This window comes from Callionymus lyra, chromosome 8, assembly GCF_982586985.1.
Source record: "Callionymus lyra chromosome 8, fCalLyr1.hap1.1, whole genome shotgun sequence".
Lineage (NCBI taxonomy): Eukaryota > Metazoa > Chordata > Actinopteri > Syngnathiformes > Callionymidae > Callionymus > Callionymus lyra.
The window spans coordinates 3,895,068-3,915,457 of NC_141825.1; positions in this window are offsets into that span (position 1 = coordinate 3,895,068).

A 20,390-nucleotide genomic window follows, 5' to 3' on the forward strand; every position below is an offset into this window, starting at 1 on the left:
CCTGTTCAAGTTTTACGTAGATGGAATTTCAACATGATGGCTTTTTTAAAACACGTGTACCATGAAATGATCCAACTTTATGGAAAATAAATTCAACACCCTTTTTAGTTGAACATGAAACTTGACATGTTAGTGGCAATACAAAAGATTCAAAAAAGATTCATGTTAACAAATGCTAGCAGCCTTGTTTATTATTATAAGGTGTTTGCATGAGAACACATTTGTTATACTTGCATTATCATTTTTGAAATAATGACTTTAGTCTACTTAGCTACCACATAACTTACAAAATAAAGGAGAACTATATTGAATTCCCTTTTATGTTTTTTCCAGCAGCCTGAAAATTCACTTCACAAATCTCGATTTGAACCACTGGAATGTTTCCCTTTACCTACCGAACCATTTGGAAATATAGACACTTTTTAATAATATTTTTTTGAAAGACTTAAAATACAATTATGAACAAACAAAGTTAGAAATTAGTCGCAAACAAAGAAAACAAACAAATGATCGATAAGATAAAAGCAGGTTACTATCTTGAAAAAAACTCGGCTGGAGAAAACACACAGGAAAAAAACGATTTAAATTAGAAATTAAAATGAAAATAAGACACAGTCACATGAAAAAAGAATTGAAAGATACAGTTCACAAAAATGTGAGCCCGAGGAAGTGTACAGACATTCAAAATAAGAAATAAAACTTTCTTTTTATTTAAATAATTCTGTTTTGATATTTTCTGCTTGGCCCCTCATTGTAAGTAAGTGAGTAAGCAAGTCATTTATATATTGTAAAGCGCTTTGAACACTAGGGTACAAAGTGCTTAAACAGCAAAACAATAGACAGTTACAAAATACGTAAATTCTAAGAACTTTAAAAGGCCAAAACAACACAGTGACAAACATAGCAGCCCCAAGATAATCATAGTATTTATTTTTTTATAGACACCGTATATATAAGTTACTGTGAAATGAATAAAGTTTGGTTGATTACCAACTTTGGAACTGGCTTTGGAGGGGGAAATTACCTGTTTAATACTGAGTCACTAACTTACAGTTTTTCTCTGATTTACATATCAATATTAAGATACCAGTTCAGTAGCAGGATTCCAGTTACAGTTGGAATTCCAATCTTTACTGTGACATATACTGTACATATTGAAATATATGTATTAAAATTGAAATTAAAAACAACATGAAATAGCATGATTCATTCAGCGTTGCATTGTTACAGTACTGAAAGACTTAATGTTAATGGTCCTGTGACTATGGTTAAACATCTAAACAACATAGGAAATGTCTCTGAAGACTTCAGTGTAGAAAGAAGAAGAACAAGATCAGAACATGAGGATTAATCTGTCAGCCAGGAATACAGAGACGCTGTACTGATGATGCTCCTCACAGAAATGAGTTTCTTCTTTTGCGTCCCATTCCATACTGCCACCAGTCAGTGCACCGAGTAGTGCAGCCTTGAAGCAAACACAACATTGGTGTGAAGTGGTACTGTGGGGGTCAAATTGGACTGCGCCTCCAGTGGGAATCCAGCCTTTTTACAAAAATATCTGCAAACTAAAGCAAGAAACGATAGTTCCAAGTGAAAACTACACAGTGGAACAATAGCTTGTTAAATGGAGCTAAAGGAGAATCTTTGAATTCTAGTCACTAAAAATTGTTGTAGTTATTTTCTGGAGCAACCGCTAGGATAAGATAATCACCGATAAGATTATTTACTCTGGACATCACTTGATGTTCCAGGGAACTGTCTATCTTGAATACATTAAAAGGGAAAATCCTAAAGTATAACAGAATCTTTGCTCAACTTAAACTGCACATGCTTGTCCATTTAGTCCTTTGATCTGAATGTAGCTTTTCCGTTTGCCCTTTTGATAACTGCCACATGATGTATTACCTCCATTCTAGGGCGTTCAGACAGGAGTTTCATATTTACAACTAAACCTTGCTGCAAATGTCAAACTGCTGGAGACAGTCAGTCGAGGAGGTCCTCCCAGGACAAAGGTATTTTGTCCAGACCAGATGTAAACCACAGTCACACTAAATCTAGTTTACAGACAGGAAATTTCTGCCATTGGTCATGTTGCCTGTGAAATATATTCCTAAAAAGAAACGATTTCTACTTGGCTCAGATCTCCTCCAGGTCCACCCTGAGAGCATTCTTTAGATTTAACTAAAACGTTGTATTGCTAAACACAGCATGATGGGATTCTAAATTAAGTATTTTAAACATTGTTATTCTTAAGGAGTTGTGTCTTAGCATATGCTGATCTATTGAAGTTCCCAAATCTTATCAACAAGATAATCAACTATCAGTTAATACATATTTGCTTTAATACGTATTTGCTTTTTTGTAGCTGAGAGAAGAGTTGGGTAGTACATTCAGGGTTAAGTGGTTTTTAAAGACTCTACAAAACACCAACGTCCTGTGGCTTGTGGTGGTGCTGTGGCATTACCTGTGGAACAGACTTATTACCCACTGCAACAGCTAATTTGCACTATTTGAGGCTGAAGAAAAATGTGTCCGACAGTGTGAGCAGTTAGAAACATGCCACAAGCCTGCGTGTCTCGAGCTTTGGGCTTTCCTGACAAATCGTGCTTTGCCCCAGCTTCTGTGAGAATTGCAGAATCAATAGAAGCCTGATTGAGAAGACCACACACACATGCTGTTATGGTAATGCCTGGCTCGCTCTGTTTGTTTTCCTAAGTGAAGAGCAGGCTCAAAACGTTAATGAGTGCTTTGCGTCCAGTACGTAACCACAGCTAAGCCAGTAGGTCAACAGGGTTGGTCAGGCTGACCACTACATGTCGTGGTGTGCGTGTGTGTGTGACCAGTTAAGCGGTATGGAGGATTTAAAAAAAACAATGTTAGAATTTGTCAGGCTTCTCTTCATCGAGCAGCAATCTCTCTTATGTTTCTATATTTAGCAGCAATCTAAAGACACACACACTGCTACTGTTTACATAATAAAAACACAGTATATCTCAGTGATTGGATATTTAAGGGCCTCACTAGAAATTTCCAAATGGTTATAATGCACGTTGTGAGCCAAGTGCACTTCACTAATTCAAAGCTAATTCATTTAGTTTAAATGAGCTTGTCTCTGTTGGTTTCCTGACCAATTACTGTACACTGAACTAAGGTCTTGTATTTAATTACCATAGGTTGTTTTAAATGGCTTCCAGTCAATACAGGGAGTCTTATCCGCCCTGCTCTCACATAGACATGCTAGCAGTGCTTGGCAGAATAGCCAGGATGCTGAAGGCAGACTCTGGAGAGCTTTATCCTACTTTAAGCGAGGCCACCCGCCTCGAGCTCGCCAGGGCACAGTGACTGGCACGGCAGCCGCACTTTTCTCCTTATTTTTCAACTTCACGGCATCTTTACACTTTCAAAATCTCCACTTCCAAGAAGAGAAAACAGAGCTCAGTAAAATAAGTCAACCTGTAAACCTTTATTGAGAGACTTGTATGATCCAATGTTAACAGTATTCTGGGGTGGAATATACTGTACATTCAAATGATTTAAACCCTCTAAAGACCTCAATGATTGTGTGTCTACTTATCTTTGGTGGTACTCAAATACGCCTTAATCACATCTTAAGATAAGATAAGTATTCTTCAGGGAAATTCCTCACTCAGTCAGACCCAGCAGGTGTAAAATAACATGATAATATTCAACAAAGGTTCATCAGTCTGTCTGTTTTTTGTCATGAGTCTTTCATAGGTAGGAAGCCATCAAATAACTCCACTTTTAGGGTCCTCTTTACAGACTGTACACTCTTTGGTGAAACAATAAAAAATAATTCATTAAAAATGGTATGACATGAGATATTCATATTAATGCTCAGAAAGATATGATAAAGGACCCATCAAACAAAATAATAAGTAAGTAATAAGTAATAATGTGCAATGATCTTTGAATTAAAAAATCAAAGAGCCTTGCATTGTATCCGCTGTGGATCTTTTTTTGACGCGCTGTGTTTCTTTTTTCTTCTGGTTCAATAGTTCTTATTTTAATAACGGCCAGCAAGAAGTTAAATGCCTCCGCCCTGTAAGCATTAAAACAACTTTCGTTCATAAATTGAAAACACATGCTCAGCAGTGATGATGTAAACGTCTGTATGTGTAAATTCACTAATAGACAGTGAGTCCATTAGACATCTGATTACACACTCCGAGCTGGAGATAAATCAACATTGGGTGTAATTTAAACATGGTTCACGGCCAAGTACCTTGTTTTCTGCCCGTCTGTGGTTTTCCAAAAGTCCAAATTCATGAAGTGAGTTTGCTCGGAACAGCCAGAATATGTCTCCATTCTGCATCCCCTTGTAAAGTAAAGGAAGGAAGGTAGAACTCACAAGTGTTTGTTTTGTGTGGCCTGTAACATAAGGCTGGGCTTTCATTAACACTCCACCGCATGAGCAAAGGGAATTAGCACTTAAAGTTTTTTGTAAGCATTGTAAATAGACCGGCTCTGATTTAGACAACGGATCTCATTGCACTTAGATGTGTGGCTTTGGAAACACTGAGCCCTGTGTAAAGTGTTTGTGTTTCCCATTCCCTAAGGGGGAGTTTTTTGGTGTCGTTGTACAAAGGGAATGCAGTTATCTTTGCAGGTATCTTTTTCTTCAGGTTATGTTAGATAGGAAAAGTAGCGGATGGTGGGTGGCTACATGTTAATCTAAAGGTATCTTTCTGATGCACATGTGATGATTGTTTTGGATTTGTATTGTAACCTAAAAGATACCGTACCTGATTTTCTTCTTGATCTAACAGATTACTGAAAAAAAGGTCTTTCTGAGTCATGTGGTGGGTAGGTGACTGACAGACAATAGTGGCTAGGATAAATTATTGTGATACGGACCTATAATCAAGCGGTAATGTGCTCCAGATAAGGTATTATGTATGAGGTCTATCTTTACATTATTGTACTGGTTACCTTATGTAGAAAAGGAGGAATGACACATGGCTATAGCGTCATAGCGAAAGTGTTATAAATGAGCCACGGTTAAGCACTTGTGTCAGTAAAGGACGCTTGATAAAGCTATGTTGACTTTCTCATTGTGGGGAGCACACACATCTAGACCATATCTAATATGGCTTAACCCTTGGGTTGCCTCTGGGTAAAGGTGAACGACCTCCCTGGCTTTCCCAGAAATACACATTTACCTTGACTTTGTTTTCGGCCTCTGGGTCACCTTGAGCCCGAGGCCGCACAAAGGTTAATAAGTTCCAGGTGACCTGTTAGATTGGCACCATACTTGTCCTACAAGCAATGACCAACCCATGACCATGGTACAAGCTTGTGTGTTATGATGACTAACCTTTCCGAGTTGTAGTTAAACTGCTTTTGTGTCTCTGTCTTCGTATTTGAAACCCACATTGGCAGACAGTATGACAACACACGACAAAGGTGGGCACTAACAAATAAGATTTAGCAGGCGTCTTTTAACACCCTCACTGATGTAGAGGTCTGTAATTGCCTCAGTATTACTGTAAAGTGGCAAGAGCAGCACTGTCCTTTTGGTAAGTGTGTGTTTGCATGAGTGCGTGTGGGCAAGCATGCCTGAGGTTGCTCAGCCCTGCCTTCTTCTTAACATTAATAAGGACTTCCTTCCTACCAGACAGTCAAACACCTGATCACTTACCAACGAGGACATGCCCACGCATCCCTCAGAGCTGGCAGCTTGTGGACTCTTATAAGGATCAGCCTGTGTTCTTCAGCTGCCCATCAATCAAAGCGTACAAGTGCCGGACATCTATACACAAATCCTGTTTTCTCTCGGCGCTCCACGCCTCAGTGAGTGAGTGCATGTTTGCGTGTAAGAGTCGGATATCTTGGGTGGCAACTATATTCAATGAGACAGACAAGAAGTACACAAACCACTTAAAATATTTCTCCGTGCCGATATATAGCTTGGTTTCTTTCTCAAATGCCAGGCCAAAACACACACGGCGAACAGTGCATATTTAAAGTTTGCATAACCTTATTTTTCCTCTTAAATCGCTTCTGAAATTGAATTAAGGAGGCCAGTCACAACCGACTCGACATCTCCATTTCCAGCTCAAATGCTGTCAAAGAGGTTTTTGTTGAAAGTATAGAAGAACTTAAGGAAAGTTGACGTGAGAATTTGTTCTCGGGTGATCTTCCTGTAAAGTTCACATGAAATTCACATGAAATGCAACTAAGGTGAGGAGGCAGAATTGCCCTCAAGGGGTCATCAATCAATCGTTGAGGGAAAACGGTTAGAAAAATATCGACCAATGCATTTGTTCCAATCAAACTTTGAGCTTGTTTGTTTTTTCTGGGAAAGCAACCCAGACTACCAAGAAGGAATAAACACACAAGGGCAGTAAGAACATTTGCCTGTAAGTTTATATTTGGTTAACATAGAAGAACCACAGTTTTAGTTACTCTCATTCGTAAACCTACTTTCTTGAGCAAAACATTACCTGTGAGGCTGTATTTATGTGCTCATTATAATGCAGCCCTTTAAGAAATGTAAACCTTTCCCCAAGTCAAGCTTGTAAGCAGTTTTGCTTACTGGTGCAAAGTTGTTTTCTAAAAACAAGATTGAATTTTTGCTTCTGATTTTTTTAATAAAAATGGGCACCACACTTTTTTCATCTAACATGGCAAACACTATATAAACATACCTCTGATCCTTTTTTTAATTTTTGCCAAAAACAGATCGAAATGTAATGACTTCTCCGAATTACTTTTTTTATCACAAAACAATAAAAGTAATCATGAATGTTTCTGAAATCCATGTTTCAAAATTATCATAGTTTTAGCAGTTACTTTACTACATCTTACCTGGTTGACCTGCAATGACCTGAAAGGGGAAAAAAGAGGCCACCATATCTTGTGAAGTAGACATTGCCCATTCTCTCTACCCTGAAGATATACTGTATTTGGACAACAGCAGCAGTCAGACAAACGGTACCTAAAGCTATTGGAGCTATAGGCTGCTGTACATGGGTTGTTTTGCTGGATTTCCCCTAAGCAATAACAAATACTATATATCAGGTTGGTCAATAAACAACCATTTTTTTACTTGAGCACTTGGGATCTGTTTGATTTAAGCTCACATAGGCGGTCAACTGCAATGATGTTTTCTTTACTTGGGCCCATAACTCTTAAAAACACACAAACACTTGGGTTGTAAATGACCTGTTCATCACACAGTGACAGCAGAGGTGATTCTGGACTCTAGGTGGGCCAGGTGTGCAGATCAGGGACAGCCACTCGATGCCAAGACCTGTTGGCATAGCGACACAGGACCATGGAAAGTTCTGGAATCTGTCGCTGCTGGCTGTTCGAGCAGCTAAGCAGGACTGGTGTTGGCTTTGCCTCCAGCTGTTTCTTTGCAGACATGCTGAACGCCAGCAGCTGCCAGATGCCAAAGTCAGCCTAGAGAGACTGGCCACACGCAGACCACTTACACACACTCAAACACACACCTTAAATTACACACATACACACTCAAAACACATACAAACATTTTCTGCAACCAGATTCTGTGAATCCTGTATTTGTTTTCATTTGTGATAAACAAACCCAACCAGCTATATACAATTAGGTTTGTCAAGTGTGCAGTCACTTGTGTGTTACACTGTTCCAAAGATACATTTCCTTTTTAAATAAATGTGTATAAGGGTTTAGTGGTGTCATTGGTGGTGTAGGATTTAACACGTTTACCCTGTGGTTACTATGGTTTCCTCACAAGACGTAAAACAACTTGAATGGAACTTTCAAAGAGGTTTAAGTATGTGTTGCTAATGCTAGCATGCCCTATATTATTCACACAGTAATGTCAAACTTAGTCTCTATTCCCCTCTCTATTTTAGTTTTTGCTTGTTTTTTTATAAGGTTTAAGAGGGAAACAACAGCTAGTGCATTTTAAGATCTGGAGCTTTTATGTGATGAAATAAAAGCATGACTGAGTCCAGTGAAGCAGATAAAGTTGTTAGTAATATAGGAATATATACCAATGATTTTTTGATTGGTTTCTGGAAGGATAGTCAGATGAAGAAAAGCAAGTTGATACTAATAAAGGTCAGGAACGAGGTCAGGAAGTGTCGTCTTAGGGGGTTTTTACATCAGCATGATGGTGATGGATATGATTTAACCCCAAAACATTAAAATGAGAAATTATCGCTTCATAGCCAAAATCCTAAATTATACAGTAATAGTAGTCAGTAGGCAGTAGTAGTTAACAGTAGTTAAAAGTAGTTAACAGTTTAAAAAGGATATTTAACACACTTTAATCACACCATAAAACTTTCTTTTTTTTAATATGGTGATCTTTAGGGGATGGGAACAAACTTATACATTCACATTGTAAATTGAAACGCTGATATGGAAGCTGAACTTGTTCATATTGATGCCTCATTATTAGGTTAAAGGAAAGCCTTATTGATTCATCATGAAGGGGCATAATGTGTTGCCAACATTATTACACAAACAGTTAATAGAATGCAATGAAAATGTAGCTCATCTGTTTACTGCTCATTCTACTGTAGTAGTAGTGTGCCTCTGTTTTACAACTTTCTTTTACAGAAACTGTGCTTTGAGAATATTTTGGTGTATGCCAGACCTGTGGATGGAGATGGGTTTTGTACGTTCTTGAGTTGATCTAGAGCCTTTTTACATATGTCAAGTATGGCCTCATTGCATATTTTGAGCGGTTCTATTAATCACCTGGTGCTTGCAACTCCATTTCTAAATTTCTTTGTTGTATGATGTCATGGAAAACATGTGCCCTTTTTAATTGTACGAATATACAAAATTAATGGCTCCAGCTCTGGAAAAAAAACACCCTACAAAGGGTCCAGCATGCTTGAAACCTTGATTGAGGAGCCTTTGAAGGTGATGTCAGTGAAAAATCGTGCTGCTGAAATGGCTCCACCACAGAAAAATAAACCGTCCATCTTTTGTTTTCCTTGTGTGGTCCACAGTAATTCATTGAGTAAATGGGAGGGAACTCGTTTGTGGTCTTTGTTTGCTAATTCCTTACCTTCTGAAAATTGGGGAAAGTGGCTGCGGAAATTAACATTTATTGAAATCTCTTTCAATGGCAAGGTTGGCCGTGCTCCTTGGAGGACCGAAACATCTTTTTCAAATCTTGCAGAGCAGGTTTTAGGTCACTCAAGTGCCGAACGCCTTCATAGCTGTAAGAAGGAATGTGTACATTTGTGGCTGGTGAAATCCTGCAGCAATAGGAGAACCGTTTGTAATGGCTTGCTGGAAACATGGTGAAGGCTCTGCAGCAGTGTTTCAAGTTGGAAATGAAAACATTGTTATTACTGTTTCTGCAGCAACATGGCCAAAATAGCAGTCTGTCAGACCATCACACTGACTGCAAATTTGACAACATAATTGAAAGTGACGGCACAAAATGTGTCAATCTACAGACTACATGATACATATTTCTATGGCAGGCCTTTGGGTTTAGGGAGCAAGTGTTTAATTTGATATTCACCGTTTTGCATCAACTTGAATTATTCTCACTGAGAGAAGTGCTTGCTAAAAGAAAAGGCATCAATTTCCCGACTTGCCACCACCTTGGTAGTTTTGGACCACAGCCACAGCACATGTTAGGTTTTGAGAATCGCTTCAGATGCCCAGTCCTCTATATCTGCATGAAATGTATTTTATTGTAACGTGCATTTATTCCACGGCATGAAATTAAATATAAGATTAAATGCTACTTTTTTACAGTTTTTTACAGTAAGAAGGGGTAGGAGTTAGGCCAAACCAGAAGGAACTAAATGACATGATGAAAGTGCAATTTAAACAATGTGGTTGTTGGTCTCCTGATCTTATCACACACAATGAACTAGTTAATCCTAATATAAAATGAATTCAAATGTTTGCTGACTCTGAGTCTCATTTGTATATCCTTCCAAGAGTTTGGAGTACAATGGTAATCACACCTATTTTATTTATGTTCCCGTTAATCATATCTGTCCTTTTATCTTTTGTATCAAAATTATGTTTATTAGAGGTTTTTTTCATCAAAATTATTCTAAGAGACAAAGATTCAACCTGAGACACCCGTCTGCTGTCCGGATTATTTAATTTAAGTAAATGTAATATATTTATTTTTATTATGTTCTGTTCCCTGTTTTATTTTATTGTATTTTATTCATGCCATTTTACTTTTTACTTTTTTACTTAGCATTCATTTTTTTTCTATACCGTAATCGCCACAAAAAAAATGTGTTTTGGGTTTACACTGGCAATAAATGTCTTCTGATTCTGATCTATGAACATTATTGGTTGTTTTACTATAAATTATACATCCATTTAACATTGTAATGCTGTCATTGTAATACATATATATGTTTTTTGTTTTGTTTGTTAGTTTTTTTGTTTGTTTTTTTGTTATGTATGCAAGACACGTGCTTATTAAAGGTTTTTTTCATCAAAATAGTTTTAAGAGACAAAGATTCAACCTGAGAACTCAGTGAGTCTCAGAGGTTTAAATAATGTAGATTAGTACTTTGTCTCAAATCACGTACTTCTCTAAACTGCACTGCTTAACAGTACACTGTAAGGCAGTGCACTTATTTGCGCAGTGCGAAAATTTCACATTTCTCGAGACATTTACACCGATATCTGCTCCGAATACTTCCATTTAACTTCATCTACATTACTAAGATGGCAACCGTTAAGGATGGAAAGTTTCCATCGATCCACACTCAATTTTCTGGCCGTTTCAGTCGCTCAGTGTGAACGCACTTGTATACTCAAAATATTAAGTGTAAGAGACTGTATAGTAAAAGTATTCTTCTCCAACTCACACAGATGACTTTACCTTTTCGCTTTTGATATTCAATGTCACTTATTATCACTTATTATTCAGAAACCTGCTGTGTAAAATTTCGAACTGGCAGACTGAAAGACTTTCTCTTCTCTGTCCCCACAGGGCACAGAGTGGGTGGACACGGTCAGCAGCAGTCATAACATGGATATGTCATAATGAGCTTCATCTGATGACAAGCGCAGACATATATAAGGCATAAAACACGTTTTCTGCAAGTCGAATACCGCAGCTTCCAAGTCTATTCTCTGAATTCTTAAATCATTATGCTGTCACTTCTATTTTACTCGTTTACTCAGTGTAATGTATTGTAAAGAATGTGGTTACAAAGGCTCATTACTTAACCAGAGTCTGACCCTTGACTTGCAGTAAACTAATTCCCATTTACCGTCAGGAATAAATACCTCACAGCAGGACTGCCAGCCCTGAACCAAACCACCTAGCTGGTGTCATTTTAACACCTTAGATCGACATCTCTGAAAAAGTAGGATTTATAGAAAGGTGACAACAGTTTTCCATCGTAGTTTACCTCTGTGCACCACACTGAGACTGACAAGCTGCTGAAAAATAGGACTGGGTCATGTTTCAGCCTCAAAAAAAAATATCACCGCCTGTGGTCTAATTTGGCATGTTTGGTCTGGCACCTTATGATGCCAGTAGTTTGCCATTGAGCATGGAGGGCATGAAAACCTAAGGGCATAAGGTGTTCCCTCTTTTGGCCAAAATGTATCCCCAAAAATAATAGCAATTTAATCAGTTTAAAGCTAATATTAGCAGCATGGTGTTTCCCCCCATTAATGGGAACGTATGCTAGTGCACGGAACCCTGCCTGACCCCGACATTCACTCCTGTGGTTTAATAATGCGCTGGTTGGCTTCAAGAAGAGTCAGCACACTAATAAAAGCAGAATTTCAATATGATGTTTTTACCTGAATCTTACACTGAAAATTATAATACCATTGATTTAAAAAACATCTTCGTTTAGTGACTAAACTGTCCTCAAACTGAAAGAATTACGGAATTGATCCGTTCTGGTAGTCTGCTTTTCAGATGTATTAGCATTTAGAGCTGTTTTGCCATATGGTTTTAGAGGTCCTGTTGATGGTGGGCTAAACACTAAGATTTAGTTACACCTAGACCTGTTTTCCCAGCAGATCTGAAAAACTTGAAGATGACTTGGCCCTTTGTAGACCATAAATTATATTTATCTTTAGCCCTACTGGCAAATGTTGCTCCTTAGAATCTGCATTATTGCTTCATGCTTTGGCACCTGTGTTGAATTTGCAGGAAAACATGGGTGTCAATAGAGACAATCATGTCAATCATACTAAGCAGATTTCTTGTCATACTACCCATGAACTCCCACGACAAATACAATTTTAAATTGATATGCCCGACCATTTCTTTTTCTCTCTCTGCCACTAAATGTCAGCGATTTATCATTTAAACATCCTACGGTTTTGTGTAGGTACTTTTGGACCACAGGTTCAGTGGGTTTGATGCCTGGCCAGGGACAATATCGAATTCATGCCAAGAGTCCAAGCTGTGAACGCTTGTCTGAGAGTTACCGTAAATCCTTCTCCTTGAACCACTAAGACGCTCAGAAAGCCACAGCCCTGCTTTTCGCCACCCCTGTGGTCCTCACCGGTAGCCGCTGAGCCACCCCAAATTATGATTTCAATATATATAGGCAATACAAGAAGAAGGCTCTATGTATAAAGGCTTACCTGTTGCCGCTTATATTCCATCAGCGGATGACAAGTGTCGGTTTTCCTCTGTGCTGATTAATCTTGCGCTTTATTGGATGTGATCCTGATGATTGATGACATATTATCTTGGGAAGTTTGGCCATCTGCTAAAACATTGAGATTTCCTGGTTGAAACTGATCTTACTTCATGTTATTCCTGAACATGCTTTAGTTTGAATCTGATAACTGTACATGATTAACCATTTACAGGCTTAAGGTAGCCGTTTAAATCCCTGTGTAGATGATGGTGTTCTTAATTTAGATTTCCTTTTTTTCAGTTGTAAATAAGTCAGACAGGTCTAGGCTGTGGTCCCAGCAGGGTTCTGAGATCGCACATCAAGGTCTGGCCCTCTACCACTGCCCAGGCCTCTGTGAGGCCTAAAAGATTGAGTGGGCCAGGAGAGACAACACACCGTGGCTGTGTGCAACTGCACAGTGAGACCTTTCGATCAGTGCCATGTTGTAGCAGACCGCAGGACTTGGTGTTTATTTAACAGCCAGTGCATAAGAGAAAAGCAGACCACCAAGAGTTACCACCCGCCAGGTCCTGGGACCAAATCTGTAGCCCATCTCTGTTGTCAATGGCTCTGAAATGTGCTACCACCAAAAGGTATTAACTATATTTAGCAGCAACCTAAAAATCCTCATCAGCTCTAGGTTCTAATTGAGATTGAAAAGCATCTAGTAGCGACTGCTGACATCTCGTATACAGGGGTAACTATTGACAGCAAGATGATTCCTGGAAATCACAACAAACAGATCATTTATCAATGAAATTGAAAGTTTGATAGTCTTATTTTTCATTACCTTTGTGCTATTTGTCCCCCAAACGGCTCAATGAAATTGATTGAAAATGATCATGTAGACTACTGTCCTCTTACTGAAGTTTTTATGGTGGGAAATGTGTTAAGATCATCAGACACTATGTACAAGGGGGGTAGAAGGTCCCAATGAAAATTCAAGTATGTCAAATTATGATTAAATTAAACCATGGATTATGCAACATTATACATAAGAATTATTTCCAAAATGTGAGCTCCTTTTGTTTATTGTATAGGGCGCTTATAGTGCCAATAAAAATAAAAATTAAACAATATTGGATACATATTAAATAAGGATAATATCCGTAATGCCGGCTCCTTTAATTTCAGCCCTTGTGCGGCTCTGGGTAAAGCTAGCCCGATGGCCAGTTTGTGGTATCCCCCCCCTAAGTGGGTAGGTAGGTAGAACTTTATTGATCCCTCAGGAGGACTCCTTCGGGAAATTGTTTTTTTCCAATTAGACATAGCAATACATTTTCATAATTCCTAAAATATTTATATAATAGTCATAAAAATAACAATAAAAATAAGAACTAGAACAAAGAGAAATAAAGAGAAAGAACAAGATGAGGTCAAGTTCTACGAGCTCCACCAGTGCATCAGGAGTATTAACAAAGAGACATACAGTACACTGATTGATATTTGGTGGAATGCTGTTATATTAGGGATTTTGCAAATAAGTTTCCCATTTTTATCTTTTGACGCCTCAATAATATGGCTTACGTTTAAGTATCATTTTGTGGTTGCATGATTCTATCCTACTGACATTTTGCTGACTCTAGGTTTATGTTCATATGGAGCTCTCCTCTTCCCACCTCTCTTAAGGCAGAACATGCGTTCTACACGTTTTCATTTTCCCTTATGTATGCCTGAGTAGTGAAACAATCCCCCTTTTCATGCCCATGGAATCATTCAGTGGGTGGCAAGAGCACTACTGTGATTGGGGATGAAGGAGCTGGGTGATATTTTTTCCAAGGTGAGCACCTCATGGGAGATGACTGTTCGCTGCCATTAGTTTAAGTGCAGGAGTGTCAGTTAACCCGACACTGGCACAGGCAATACTTAATGCCAGATGGAGAGAGCTGTCCTTGAAGTCTTAACAAGCAGGCTAAGAGAAACAAGCCTTTATTCAGCGTGAGAACCGAGAAAAAATTGATAACTTTGCAAGGTTACCACAAAGTGTATGTTAAATCCCACATAAGGCAGGGAAGAGGGAGCTTGAATGGAGGGGCCCCAACTCAAAAGTGGATTAAAACACAGTTTAGATTGTTGCTGACTATATTTTTTCATTGCGTTCGATATGCGCAGGAATATAAAACAAAGCAATGGTTGTCACGCTAAAGAGTCCAGCTGCTTAAGAGGTGTCAAATTATTGTACCTCAGCTGGATACATTGGTGTTGGAAGCCAGGGGGCGTGAAAAGAGCCAAACCCTGCAGACTTTGGCACATTTGTCCTTTACCGCTGGCAAGGATAGACCGCACTGTGAGGCCCGAGGCCATCGATAGCCTCTGGTGTTTTAGTGCCCGAGTCTACGTGCCGCTACAAGAGCTGAGAATGACAGGACTTTTCCCAAATTTAGTATCAACACATTTGTTTTGATATAGTTTCAAGTAAAGAGTTTAAATAAACCAAGGTGCAAAAATACGATAAAATCTGAAGTACTGGGTTTTTTGGAATGTTTATCGGCGCCTGAAGGCACAAAGGTAGTAGCACTTACACTTATTCAATACCGCAAAACATCTTAATTAAAAGGTGAGAAAATGACAAGCTAGTTTTACCTGAGAGTAGATGACCCGCACACAGTCGTCCTGAAACTGGTCACTATTTGACACTTTAACTCTATTATTCAGATCTACAGTACTGTGCAAAAGTTTTAGGCAGGTGTGAAAAAATGCTGTAAACAAAGAATGCTTTCAAAAATATAACTAATATATTTATTTTTTTAACAATTTACAAAATGCAAAGTGAGTAAACAAAAGATAAATCTAAATCAAATCAATATTTGTTCTTACTACTCTTTGCCTTCAAACCAGCATCAATTCTTATCGGTTCATTTGCACAAAGTCAGGGGTTTCTAGGATTCTAATGAGGTGTATGATCAACCAATTCTACCAACAGGTGCTAATGATCATTAATTTCACAAGTAGGTTGAAACACAGTCATTAATTGAAAAAGATACAGCTGTGTTCTAGCTTTAAACTGGGTGAGGAACAAACTCTGCTACCAATCTGAGGTTGTGGAAGACAGTTTCATGTCACAAGTCATACACCATGGCAAGACTGAGCACAGCAACAAGAAATAAGGTTATGTATTATACTGCATCATCAAGGTTTCTCCCAGACAAAATTTCAAAACAGACTCGGGTTTCGAGATGATCTGTTCAAGCTCTTTTGAAGAGGCACAAAGAAACGGGCAACGTTGAGATCGGAGACTCAGCAGTCGGCCAAGGAAACTTGGTGCAGCAGATGAAAGACACATCAAGCTTATTTCCCTTCAAAATCGGAAGATGTCCATTCATGTTGATGATAAAAACAATTATTCTGCAGCAGGACAACGACCCCAAACATACAGCCAATGTCATTAAGAAATATCTTCAGCGTCAAGAAGAAGTAGTCCTGGAAGTGATGGTATGGCCCCCACAGAGCCCTGATCTCAATATCATGGAGTCTGTCTGGGATTACATGATAGACAGATGATCATTTTTCAGACAGAAGGATTTGAGAACGCCTACATCTACATAGGATGGTTAGTTCTCCAAGATGTTTGGAACAACCTACCAGCCGAGTGCCTTCAAAAATTCATTCACTGCATTTTGTTAGTTGATGAAAATAAATGAACACTTCCTTTTTTTAAAGCATTTTTAGTTTACAGCATTTTTTCAAACCTGCATAAAACTTTTGCACAGTACTGTATATACATGTAGACAATTACGTTTATCATACTTAATTGTTCATTAAATCCATTGGCTGCCAACAAATGCAATAAAATGCTGAATGCTTTGAGGTGTTGGCATGAACCTCTAGGACTCTGGCACACTTACATGCGTGGGCCACATGGTCTCCTCTAGTTGTTGGCTCTTCATTTATTTTGTGAAGTTAATGCTGCCTGTCTAAAATAGTGATTTGCCTGACTGAATGTCTTGTGAGCTCAGAACTCAGGCATGTGGGGGAGACAGGAAGCAGTTTAGGGGCATGCCGGTGTCACCACCAAGACATCACAGGAGGCTTTTGAGAAGCTTTTGGCTCTTCTCAGACCGGTCTTCCACCAGTGTTGAGCTATTTGGACAGAAAGGCTTAGAGCAGGCAGGTCTATTGAGAACATTGGCCAACCCAAGCACGGAAATATTTCTTTCCTGTTAATTTAAGAACCTGGCAGCCATCAGTGTGAGGTCGCCCTCACTGTTCCCCATCACCATTAGGTTGAGTGTACATAAAGCACTTAAAATAAGTTAAGTCCAGGTAAGCGGAAGGCCAAACTGATTGGGTCTGATTGATGGTGTTTTGAGCGAAGATGGTGGAAGAATCTAATTTTTCCATGGGTGTTTGTGACGTTTCTCCTTGGAATAGGAAATTGCAAAGAGCTAATTGGTGCATTAAAAATGGTAGGTACATTTGTGCTACATTCTACTGTGAGATGAAAAAACTGTTTACTTTAGAGGAGTACATTTTCCTTCTTACCTGTATTTTATTATTTTAACCCAACATTTGCTGGATTGCAAGGGGGTCATTGAATCATGAAATTGTTATTGTATGGATGTTCACTGAGTGCATTGTAAATATAACATAACATTAACATATAATGCCGTTGTAGAGCAACATGTTTTTTAACATTATTAGAAGAAGCCAAAACTCAACAAGGAAATTACAATAATACAAATATATATATATATATATATATATATACTCAATGTATTTTTACATCATTCTAATTGTCAGAGGATGGGGTAACAAAGAGCAATTGAGGGACATGAAGAAGAGAGTGCAGGCAGAGTTAAACCAGAGGAAGCATCTGATAGGACAGTATTGAGAGAGCTGTCACGAAATTTGCTAAGAGACAGAAGCTCTAAATCCCTGAATTAGGAGGATGTGAAGGGTGGAGAACAACTAGGTTTGACGAAACCTGGTGTAAACCATTAGAACTTTTTTTTTTCAATGAAATAATCGGGGATGTGAAAATATCAAACAAGAAAAACCTTTGTAATTATAAGGTAAATCATTTCCTGTTGGTATTTTGAACCAGAATTTAAAGAATAACATTCATTAGGGTAGAGGAGCAAGATGTGGACCTTCCTCAAAGACCGCTTGCACTTAATTTTTCTGGAAGACCTGATATATTGTCTGATAAAATACACAATGTTTTATAATAACTGGTGATCATTACACTTAAGTAAACATTAAACATTACACTAAGCAGTTAAAGGTGTAAAATTAAGAAAAAATCTATCAAGTATGACTGTTGCTCGCAGGTTAAACCCTATGACATATTTCTAATACAAGCTCAAGTTTGAGTATTAATGCTGCACGTCAACCTGTAGCCAAAAACAATCTGTTTAGATATTTAACAAGTGTGGTCATACAGCTGTAAAGCTCTTTTATTATGAACCTTTGAAGGCCCGTAATGGCTACTGTGGACGAGACCCATGGTTACTCAGAGAGATCATATTAGTGTTTATCTTTCCATGTCAATGCATGACATTCTGACAAGATGAATGACCAACATTAAGTTTTCCTCCAATTGATCCAGCTTTGTCTCCCGTGGGCTTCTCAATGAAGACGGAATAGAAATTCTTTACTTTCTCATTGAAAGCTGACACAAGGTAATGTTTACCTAAAGTGCCTTAAGGACACGACCAAGTGTAGTCTTTATTAAACAGCTAAACAGTAGTGCGGCAAAAACATGTTGAAGTCCTTGTGAAAGAACAGGCAAGAGGCCAAAATGGCATCAAACGAGAGGCAGAGGGAGTCTCATTTTTCCTTTAGACAGAAATGTCTACAACTTAGTGTGTGTCCTTCTAATAGAGTTTGGATTATCAACAGATGAAAATGTTCTGTGTGAGTGCATCTGGAAGCCAGAACACACAGGCCAAGTCCTAACCTACTTTGGTACAGGAAACTACTCTGGACTTGATCTTAATTAGTTTGGCAAGGAGACACACCTTCTTTGAAGAGTTTAAGGAACAGAGATCGGTATAACAGATCAGTGCAGGAAAATATACCGTCAGTACAATTGCATATGTGTCAAACTAGAAGCTATAAAGTAACATATGCCAGATTAAGTCAGTTAAGGTGTTATAATGTAGTTACATGCTGACGGTAACTTGCCTATGTTAGTACTGTGTTAGTACTATCAGATCAGACACTCTGGGATAAAGTGTTTTAACTTTTGCTTTTTCAACTTGGCCATCACATCTGTGTTTGACACAGAATTCAGAGCTCTATTATTGCAAACTTGTTTAAGTTAGATGCTGATGTACCTTGAGCGATAATTTAAAGTGTGCCGTAACCGAGTTGTCAATTTACCAGCCTGGCAGACATCAGTTCAGGCACCTCAATTATAAATGAACTCATTCTAAAAACATGAGCGTTGACAATTAAAGGGCGGTCTTTGATCATTTTTCAGAGGCCATGTATGTTATGCTTAAGGAGGCGCACTCTGTGATTCTTGGCTCAGGTATTATTTTCTGAGTAAATTACACACAAAGAAAGCTTAAGAGGTGTTTCTCAGGGGCTCGATACTTTTTTGGCCTTACGCTATACTGACAAATCCACTGTGGAAAAGCTGAACAGTATTTCCGTCAGTAGAAGGTTCATGATGAGATTTCTGGATCAATTAGTATGATTAACGAAATAAACACTATTTATGGAAAACAGTATGCATTACAGGAAAAACAATGTTAAATTATGTAAATGTCATACGTGTATATCGTGAAGAAGGCATATATACTGTGTTTTGGACTTTCAAAATGCTAGACTGTAACAGCTAGGTTAGTAAAGAACCTTCATCAGATTTCCATTATTACTTGTTGTCTTCCTTTTCTTCTTTACCCGGTACTTCCATCTTGAGCTTTCTATGTCCAATTTTTTCTGTTTCTACTCTTCATGTGTACAAGACCATCTTGAGTCTCACCTCACTAGGCTTGTCTCCTTAGTTCTTAACTTCAAGTGTGCTTCTGATATGATGGTTTCTTATTGCTGTGCTGCTGTGGTTAGTAGGCACTCTGGTGTCCTCCCAAGGTCCCAAAGGCTTGGAGGCTAATTGATTTGGCTTTGGAACCCACCGTACCTGTTATGACAGGCTATCACACAAATCAAGAAAAATAAATCATTTGTTTAATGTTTTGGTTAAACATAACAAGTCAATGCTGAACTGGTTCAAGTTGTATTTTTTTAGCACGATCTGACCTTAACATAAACAGTTAATAGAGTTCTGATCATGCTGGTTATGATATATCTGTATGTGATAACCTAAAATGAAGGCTTTGACTTTTATAGAAGATAGTGAGCATGGATTTTCAGCACATCTTGTGATGACTTGTTAGAGATACTGAGTACAATGACCTCGGATTGGATGATCCTCATCCTCCAAGTTCAATATATAAATATGAAATAATGTAGATGACTGAAAGTCAAAAATCCGTGGGGTCCTGCACAGCTCTTTTTCGGACTGCCTGTTAAAATCATCTAATTTATTAGAGGTATGTTAGGGCTTCGTTTATGTAGAAAAATAGTTTTAGACGTATGTATGGAAAAGGAAGAGCTAAAGGTAAGACAGACTTGTTGGACTTTTTGTTGGTTTAATTGACAAACATTATTCCCTGTGTTGATGAATACGGTTTGAATTTCCATTCATAGACACGTAAACCTCACCTTTATTGTAGCTACAGTGATACTGCCCTCTTCTGGTAGTAATACTACAGGCATCGACAAACCCCATTTTCTGTGTTATGTAATACAAATTGAAGTTGGCGAAGTGGAGGTAAA